The sequence below is a fragment of the Hypanus sabinus genome, chromosome 14, assembly GCF_030144855.1.
Source record: "Hypanus sabinus isolate sHypSab1 chromosome 14, sHypSab1.hap1, whole genome shotgun sequence".
NCBI classification, from domain to species: Eukaryota; Metazoa; Chordata; class Chondrichthyes; order Myliobatiformes; family Dasyatidae; genus Hypanus; species Hypanus sabinus.
The window spans coordinates 81880116-81890509 of NC_082719.1; positions in this window are offsets into that span (position 1 = coordinate 81880116).

Below are 10394 nucleotides of genomic sequence, written 5' to 3' on the forward strand. Positions count from 1 at the left end.
CTTATAAACCTCCATCAGATCTTTCCTCATTCTCCGCTGTTCCGGAGAAAGTAGCCCAAGTTTGTCCAGCCTCTCTTTACAGCAGATGCCCTCTGATTTAAGCATTGTCCCATTAAATCTCTTCTTCATTCTTTCCAAACTCTTAACATCCTTCCTATAACAGGGTATCCAGAAATGGATGCAATACTCCAGACGCAGACTAGTGAGAACTTTATACAGCTGCAACATAACTTTGCACCTCTTGAACTTGTTCCTTGACTACTAAAGGCAAACATGTCAGCTGCCTTCTTTACTACCTGTCGTGGAAACACTAACTAAGAACACCAGAGTGACTCTGAGTTTTGATTTAAGAGTTTATTAACATATCATGGAGAGTCTGCAGCAGTCTCCACTGCCACCAGAACTCTGATTTTTAGGTTGTACAAAGATCATATTTATACAGCAAGACAAACAACGTCACATAACTTTGTTTGGCATCCCATGGTCAGTACAATATCAATTGCTTAAAAGACATTTCAATTATTCTCTCAGTGTGAGTCTAACAGTCCTCTTTGTTCCCTGTTATCAGGGCTCATAATTTACCCCCAGACACATCCTCCCTCCTGGTTCCAGGGACCTAGTATCTTATTAATTGGAGTTACCGGTACTGTGCTTATCATCCAAGGTTATTCTCGACACACATCAGCAGTCTTAAGCCCAGCTGCACCAGAATGGTCAAGTAACCCATCAGACACTAGTTTTAACCATTTCTATCACACCTGCATAGCTGCATTCAGGGAGCTATGGATCTGAAGCCCAAGATCCCTTTCAACACTGTTAAGACTCTTTCATTAATAGTGTCCAAAGTGCGACACTTCACATTCGGCTGGGTTAAACTTCATGTGCCATTTCTCTGCCCTTATCTGCAACACTGCAGGTATGTTCAACCTCTCACAGGCCAGGAGAATCAGCTGCTGTTGGTTGTCTGGGAATAGGAGTAATCCCATTGACTTGACTAGATGCATTTTAAGAAGATATCCAGCTTGACTTCTGCTCTTAGGCAGGATTACATGATAGATGATACCAATAAAAACTTCTTAGTCTCATGGTTATCTTGATTATATATCTCAGCCCCCGCCCCCCCCCCCCCGCCATCTCCTGTAAAAATGCTATTCCTTTTTCTCAGTTTCATTGCCTCAGCTGCATCTGTTGCCAGGACAAAGCTTTCCATTCCAGGGCATCAGAGGTGTCATTTTTTTTAAAAATTAACAGGTTTTCCCTCCCCTACTATTCACCCGCATCTCCCGTACATCCGCGCCTACGCCATCAGATGGGGTCCCTCTTGTCCTTTCCTGCCACCCCATCAGCCTCCACATCCAACACGTTATCCTCTGCAGCTTCCGCCGTCTCCAAAGGGATCCCGTCAGTAAACATAGCTTTACACTCCCACCAACCCCGCCTTCCACAGGGATTGCTTCCTCCGTGATTCTCTTCACCATTTGTCCCGCCCCTCTAACTTCCTTCCAGGCACTCAGTGGCCCAAATGCTATAGTCGCTCACCTCCATTCTTGGGTCCCAAGCAGTCCTTCCAGCTGGAGCAATATTTCACCAGCAGATCTGCTGGGGTCAGCTCTTGTGTTTGGTGCTCCCAATGTGGCCTCCTCTACATCTGTGAGACCCACTGTAAATTGCGGGACTGCTTTGTCAAGCATCCCTGCTCTATTTGCCACAAGTGGGACTTCCTGGTGGCCAAACATTTTAATTCTGATTCCCATTCCCGTTCCGACGTGTCATAGAGGAGACATAATGGAGGGGTCAGACACTGAGTTCATTTAGGTGGAACTCAGGAACAGGAAGGGAGCAATTACACTGATGGGATTGTACTACAGACCCCTTAATAGCCACTGGGACATTGAGGTATGGATATGTAACCAGGTTAAGGAAAAGTGTAAAAATAATGGGGTTGTTGTCATCGGGAATTTCAGCTTCCCTGATATAAATTGGGACCTTCTTAGTAAGGGGTTTAGATGGGGCTGAATTTGTTAAGTGTACCCAGGAAGGTTTCTTAAATCAATCTGTGGACAGTCCAATGACAGGAGGGGCCATACTGCACCTGGTGTTGGGTAATGAGCCTGACCAGGTGATTTAGATGAAGGCATTGAGAATAACATCAGCAAGTTTGCTGATGATACTAAGCTGGGTGGCAGTGTGACATGTGATGAGGATGTTAGGAGAATTCAGGGTGACTTGGATAGGCTGGGTGAGTGGGCAGATGACGTTCAATGTGAATAAGTGTGAGGTTATCCACTTTGGGAGTAAGAATAGGAAGGCAAATTATTATCTGAATGGTGTAGAGTTAGGTAAGGGAGAAATACAAAGAGATCTAGGAGTCCTTGTTCATCAGTCACTGAAGGTGAATGAGCAAGTGCAGCAGGCAGTGAAGAAGGCTAATGGAATGTTGGCCTTTATTATAAGGGAATTGAGTACAAGAGCAAGGAAATCCTCTTGCATTTGTACAGAGCCCTGGTGAGACCACACCTGGAGTATTGTGTACAGTTTTGGTCTCCAGGGTTAAGGAAGGACATCCTGGCTGTAGAGGAAGTGCAGCGTAGATTCACGAGGTTAATTCCTGGGATGTCTGGACTGTCTTATGCAGAAAGGTTAGAGAGACTGGGCTTGTACACGCTGGAATTAAGGAGATTGAGAGGGGATCTGATTGAAGCATATAAGATTATTAAGGGATTGGACAAGATGGAGGCAGGAAATATGTTCCAGATGCTGGGAGAGTCCAGTACCAGAGGGCATGGTTTGAGAATAAGGGGTAGGTCATTTAGGACAGAGTTAAGGAAAAACTTCTTCTCCCAGAGAGTTGTAGGGGTGTGGAATGCACTGCCTCAGAAGGCAGTGGAGACCAATTCTCTGGATGCTTTCAAGTAGGAGCTAGATAGGTATCTTATGGATAGGGGAATCAAGGGATATGGGGACAAGGCAGGAACCGGGTATTGATAGTAGTTGATCAGCCATGATCTCAGAATGGCGGTGCAGGCTCGAAGGGCCGAATGATCTACTTCTGCACCTATTGTCTATTGTCTATTGTGACTGACCCTTCTGTGGGTGAGCAGTTAGGGAACAGTGACCACAACTCCTTAACTTTCAGAATAGCCATAGATAAGGATAGGCATGGCCCTTGTGGCAAATTATGAGGGCATAGGCAGGAGCCAAGAAGCATTAATCGGGGGCATCTTTTCTCCGGCAAGTCCGCATCAGACATGTGAAGTTTGTTTAAAGATCAATTGCACAAAGCACAAGAAAGGTATGTTCCTATTAGAAGGAAGGCTGGGGATGGAAAGGGGGGCTTGGATGTCCGGAGAAGTGATGGATTTAGTCAAGAAGAAAAGGATATTTATGTAAAGTTTCAGAAGTCGGGATCAAATGAAGCACACGAGGAGTATAAGGAAGCCAGAAGGGAATTAGGGAAGTAGGAGGGGCCATGAAAAGTCCTTGGCAAGTAGATACATACATCAAGAATAAAAGGATACTAGGGAGAGGGCGGGACCATTAATGGGCAAAAGGGGGAACACTTGTTTGGGTGCAGAGAATGTGAGTGAGTTTCTTAATGAGTACTTTGCTTTAGTATTTACCAAGGAAAATTATATGGAAGACCTGGAGATCCGTGGTGAGTGTATAAATATGTTAGGGCATTTAGAGGTCACGGACGAGGAAGTGTTAGGCCTCTTAATGAGTATTAAGGTGGATAAGACTCTAGGGCCTGATGGGATTTACTCAAGTTATTGAAGGAGGCAAGAGACAAGATAGCTGGACCCTTGACCAGTAGTTTTGTGTCCTCTCTAGCCATAGACAATGTCCTGGAGGACTGGCAGGTGGCTAATGTTGTACCTCTATTTAAGAAGGGAACAAAAGAAAATCCTGGGAACTATAGACCGATGAGTCTCATGTCAGTTGTAGGGAAATTACTGAAGAAAATTCTTAGGGATAAGATATATGAGCATTTGGAAACCCATGGCCTAAGCAGGGCAGGTTGTGTCTTATCAACTTGATTGAGTTATGTGACAAGGTGACGAGAGAGATTGATGAGGGTGGGATAGTGGATGTGGTCTACATGGATTTTACCAAGGCATTTGACAAAGTCCCTCATGGGAGGCTAATCCAGAAGGTTAAGATGCATGGGGTCGGCAGCAAATTGGCTGCTTGGATTCAGAAATGGCTTGTGCATAGAGGGCAGAGAGTATGGTAGAAGGAACTTATTCAACCTGGAGGTCTGTAATTAGTGTTGTTCTGCAGGGATCTGTGCTGGGACCTCTGCTGTTGCTAAAGTATATAAATGACCTGGATGAGAATGTCGATGGGTGGGTTAGTAAATCTGTGGATGATACCAAGATTGGTGGAGTTGTGGATAGTGTAGAAGACTGACAAAGAATACAGAATGATGCAGATCAGTTGTAGACAAGGGCTGAGAAATTGCAGATGGAGTTTAACTCAGATAAGTGTGAGGTATCGCAAGTCAGTAGGGCAAATGCAAGGAAACAATACACTGTTAAGGGCAAATCCAAGTTCATAGCTCCTTGTAAGTGACTACACAGGTTGATAAGGAGGTTAAGAAGGCTTATGGAACACACTTTTATTTGTCAAGGCATTGAGTTCAAAAGTCAAGAGGTTATGTTCTTACTTTATAGAATTCTGGTTAGGCTACATTTGGAGTATTGCATAAATTTCTTTGTTTTTGCAACATTGAGGGAGTGGTTGTTTTCTTGACACCACTGTGTTAGAGAGGTGACTTTTTAGCTGTAGGCAACCTCATTATTGTTTGAGATTAGGCCAATCAATGTAGTGTTGTTGGCAAATTTAATTAGCAGATTAGAGTTGTGGGTGACGATACAATCATGGGTATTCAGGGAGAAAAGGAAAGGATTACAGATTACAGGTACACAGCCCTGAGGGGATCCTGTATTGAGAGTCAGAGGGGTGGAGGTGACAGAGTCCACTCTTACCACCTGCTGGCGGTCTGACAGGAAGTCCAGGATCCAGCTGCACAAGGTAGGGTCAAGGCCAAGGTCTCTGAGGTTCCTGTCGAGCCTGGATAGAATTATGGTGTTGAACGCTGAACTGTAGTCCAAGAACAGCATTCTTACATAAGCATCCTTCTTCTCCAGATGTGTAAGGACGGTATATAGAGCAGTGACCAACAAGACCAACAGGCTCCGTGACAGCTTCTTCCACCAGACCATCAGACTGATTAACATATTAAATACTGAGTGTATTTCTATGTTACATTGTTCTATTTATTATAAATTATTATAAATTACTATAAATTGCACATTTAGACGGAGACATAATGTAAAGATTTTTACTCTTCATGTATGTGAAGGATGTGAGAAATAAAGTCAATTCAATTCAAACTCATCTGCGTTGAGAAATACGCAGATGATGTTTAAAATCAAATCAGTACTGATCACCTGTCCAGTTGACAATTTCCTGAATTTGATGTTATTTCAGTGGAGTGGTTTACTCTTTCTCCATATGGAGAAAAAAACCATGCAGAGTTACATTAAAGGATCTGAAAATGATTTTCTGACAAGTGAATCTTCCCTGACAATTGCATTTAATAATAATCTGTAATAATATTTATCTAATTGTCCATGCTCTGTTCTTCTCTGAAATGACTGTAAAACTATAATGATGGAATTTAATGTGAGGTTTTGCACTTTGGGCAGACAAATCAGGGTAAGACTCACACAGCTAATGGTAGGACACTGATGGCTACGGTAGAACAAAGGGATCTGGGAATACAGGTTGATAATGCCTTGAAAATGGTGTCACAGGGAGATCAGGTGTAAAGAGAGCTTTTGGCACATTGGCCTTCATAAATCAGAGTATTGAGTATGGGAGCTGGAATGTTATGTGGAAGTTGTACAAGACATTGATGAGGCCTAATTTGGAGTATTGTGCGCAGTCTGATCACTTACCTACAGGAAAACTATCAATAAGTTTGAAAGAGTACGGAGAAAATTTACAAGGATGCTGCTGGGACTTGAGGACCTGAGATATAGGGAAAGGCTGAATCGGTTAGGACATTTCCCTTGAGAAGAAGAGAATGAAGGGAGATTTGATAGAGGAACACAGTATCACTAGAGGCATAGAAAGGGTAAATACAGCAGGCGTTTTCCACTGAGGTTGGGTGAGACTAGAACTAGATGTCATAGGTTAAGGGTGAAAGGTAAAATATTTAAGGGAAACCTCTTCACTCAGAGGGTGGTGAGAGCGTGGGACAAGACATTGGTTGGGAGGGGTATGGAGGGTATGCTCCAGGTGTGGGTGATGGGTCTAGGCAGAACAATGCACTAGATGGGCTGAAGGATGTTTCTATACTATACTGCTCTATGATCCTACTTCATCCCCGGTATTAAACACTGAACAGTAGTTCCAGTGAACCTTTGCAGTGCCCTCATTTGTTACTGTAGTATTCTCTCCTCATCTTTCCTCCTCTTCAGAATGTGCTGCCATATGTTTAGCAGGAACACCAGGTGAATTTCACAGGTATAGATATTGCCTGTATGGCAAGTTTGCAAGGAGAGGTCCAGACAAATAAACTTGATTTATAATCATTCACCACTTCAAGCACAACTACTCAAACTGATTCTACAATCTATAGAATCACTTTCAAGGAATCTTAATTCATGTTCTCAGTATTTTTTTATTTGCAGGGATTGTCTTCTTTTGAACATTGGTGTTTGTGAGCCTGTGTGATGAGCAAACCAAGCTGAGATGGGTTCCAGAGTTGACCCCCCCCCCCCCCCCGGTGAACTATGCTGCTAATGAGAGAGAGAGAGAAAAAGGTGGGGGAGGCATCCTGTGCAGATTAGAGAGAGAGAGAGAGATGATTTAATATTATGGCTCCTTGGCTGATTGTTTACCTTTGCTCCAAGGACACTTTTGCCTGCTTGAAAGATTCTTGCAGAGACAGCAAGGCAGGACCACGTTGATGGACAGCCAGTGCCCTGAAAGGGGATATAAACAGCAGGTCTGCTAAGACACAAGCAGACACACCACGGGACACTGAAAGAGCGTAGTGCATCCACGTGAAGGTGGGGTTTTGGAGGACTGATTCAGGGAATCGATCAGTGGCTCACAGTGTGTGAAGGTGCAACCGGTGAGGACTTGTTTGTATGTCCACTCTAGCCTGGGTGACAGGTCCACCACTGAAGAACGGTCGTCGGTGACCGCAACAGGAAGACAACGGGAAGATCAACAGCAACGGCATTACTTCTCACTCTCTCTCCAACAATATACAAGCAACTACCTTGACCTAAACTGAACTGAACTGAACTGAACTGAACTCTGCACCATTGTAAGACTATCCATTTACCCCTAGACTTTGAAAGAGCTTGGTTTTGCTTCCTATTTCCACACTTCTGTATACATCATTGCTAACCTGTTTGATATATTTGCATTTTATAATACTGTATTACTTAGTTTACTAATAAACACTATTAGTTACCAGACTCCAACATGTATTCCATTTCTGCTGGTTTGGTAACCTGGTCACGGCGTACGTGACAATTGCTTTTTATTAAATTCTATTGTATTTCCTTTTTCCCTTTAAATACCTTCAAGAAAATAAATCTCATGGTAATAGCTGGTAAAATATATGTACTTTGATAATGAATGTACTTTGCACTGAAATCGACCATTGTTTTTATATTTGACAGATAGCTAGCATATTCGTTTGGAAACGTTTGTCTGATGATTGCTATTTCTCAAGTGAAGACAGTGCAATGATTAATTCTGCACATTTCCCTGAGGTCCTCTGTTGGTTGAGGTCGACATTGTGCCTTTGCTGTCTATGGGATACGCAAGCCAGTGCAATACGACATGGAGAGCAAGCTGCTGCCCATGCAGCAGGCTCTTCCTCGGCTCTCTGGATCTGATGAATCCAAAGGAACATCAGAGACCCTTACAGTTTGGCACAGACAGCATCGCTGGAGTTGCCAATTGGTCTTGAACTCAATGTTCAACTGCCTTAGGGACTGCAGCTCTGGACATTTCCTTGGGGTTTACTCCCAAAGCCTTTCCCATGAGTGGGTATAACTGCAGGGCAGCAGAGGTTTGAGATCAGTGTTTTCTTTCTAGACAAGCTGCCAACATGGCCGACAAAGCCCATCTGCCTGAAGAGACCGGTTTTAGAATGAAGTTTAATGTAAATGTTTTGATAATATTAATACCTAATTAAAAAACCTAATATTAATAGATGACATTTTGTGTGACCTCTGGCCTGTTCAAATACTTTCTATGCTATCTGCAAAATAAATAAAATAACCAGCAGTAAACTGGTATTGTTAGAGGTCTTATTGTTCTTAGATAAATAAGTAGCCATTTTTACTTCTATTGATCTTTTATCTGCTCTTGCAGTGCTCAACAATTACTCAAGATGTTCCTGTGAGCAATAAAATCAGATTTAGCACAGAATTAGCCTACTGAATTAATGTGCTAAATCAGTGTTTATTCTGTGTAATTTCTTGAATAAAAATAATTATTTCTAAAATTTCCAGCTCTAGTTAAATGATCTTTGTTATATTGCAATCAATTACACTTCACTTTCAAGTTAAAATGAAGAACTATCAGATCTGCTGTTAGAAGCATAACTGTTTTATAAATAGTTTAACTTCACATGTTAAACTGTATATGTTGAACAATTTAAAGTTGATTACATGGTGGTAAGCCAGTTTGAGATTTCAATGACATAAATTATTAAACACTTTATACTAACATTTGGAGATTAGCACACTGTCTACAATTAACTGCTTCACAGGATGTTTTTCAGTTATACTGACTTTTACTAGCACAGACTATTGCTAGAAACACTTGCTGCCAATGCTTCAAATCTCACTGATTTGCAACGATAGTGATGTGGAAGTCCTCCAAGAGGACCACAACCTTGTCGTAGGGTTTGGAGGTTTGTGTGCCTCAGTGATACAGAGAGCTACATTGGCTGGAGTCAGGGCCAGGTCCTCTAGGTTTGAAAGTTCATCTCTGGGCTAACAACCCTGACTGGTCAAAAAGCAATTGTTACGGAAACAACAATGAGGATTCCTTCTTTAATGGAGGACCTTCATTGCTGCCCTAAACACCAGCAGTGTAACGGGCAGTAAGTAAGTGACATGGAAGCATTCACAATCTTTAATAAAATATTAGAGATATCTGGAGAGATTGTTCAAAGTTCAAAGTAAATTTATTATCAAAGTACAGATATGTCACCCTGAGATTAATTTTCTTGCACTGAATAAATCTATAGAATAATAACATTAACAGAATCAATGATAAGACCACCCAACCAGGGCATTCAATCAAAGTGCAGAAGACAACAAAATGTGCAAACACAAAAGAAGAAATAATAATAATAAGAAGAAATAAATATTGCGAACATGAACTGAAGAGACCTAGAAAGTGAAAAGAGGTATACAAAATAATGAAGTGCATAGATGTGTATATGGTCGACAACGTTCTCCAGTGGCATGAGTATCTAAACCAGAGGGCAGTGGTTTAGAATCAGACAGGATCTGGGGAAGAATTGAATTGACTTTATTTCTTACATCCTTCACATACATGAGGAGTAAAAATCTTTACACTACGTCTCCGTCCAAATGTGTAATCATAGTAATTTATAATAAATAGAACAGTCAATGTAACATTGAAATACATTCAAATCAGTGTGAATTAATCATTCTGATGGCCTGGTGGAAGAAGCTGTTCTGGAGCCTGTTGGTCCTGGCTTTTATGCTGTGGTACTGTTTCCCGAATGGTAGTTCTGGAATCGGTTGTAGTTGGGGTGACTTGGGTCCCTAATGATCCTACAGGCCCTTTCTTCACTCCTGTCATTGTAGATGGCCTGAATCATGGGAAGTTCACAACTACAGGTGCGCTGGGCTGTCCGCACCACTCTCTGCAGAGTCCTGAGATTGAGAGAGGTACAGTTCCCATAGCAGGAAGTGATGCAGCCAGTCAGGATGCTCTCTATTGTGCCCCTGTGGAAAGTTCTTAGGTTTTGGGGGCCCATACCAAACTTCCTCAACCGTCATTTCGCCACACAGCTGGTGTGTACAAACCACGTGAGGTCCTCGGTGACATGGATGCCAAGGAACTTAAAGCTGTTTACACTCCCAATCCCAGATGCATTGATGTCAATATGGGTTAGCCCATCACCATTCCCCCTGTAATCCATAACCAGCTCCTTTGTTTTTGCAACATTAGGGAGAAGTTGTTTTCTTGACACCACTGTGTCAGAGAGTTGACTTCTTTCCTGTAACCCACCTATTTATTGTTTGAGATAAAGCCAATCAATGTAGTATTGTCGGCAAATTTAATCAGCAGATTAGAGCTGCAGGTGGCAACACAGTCAT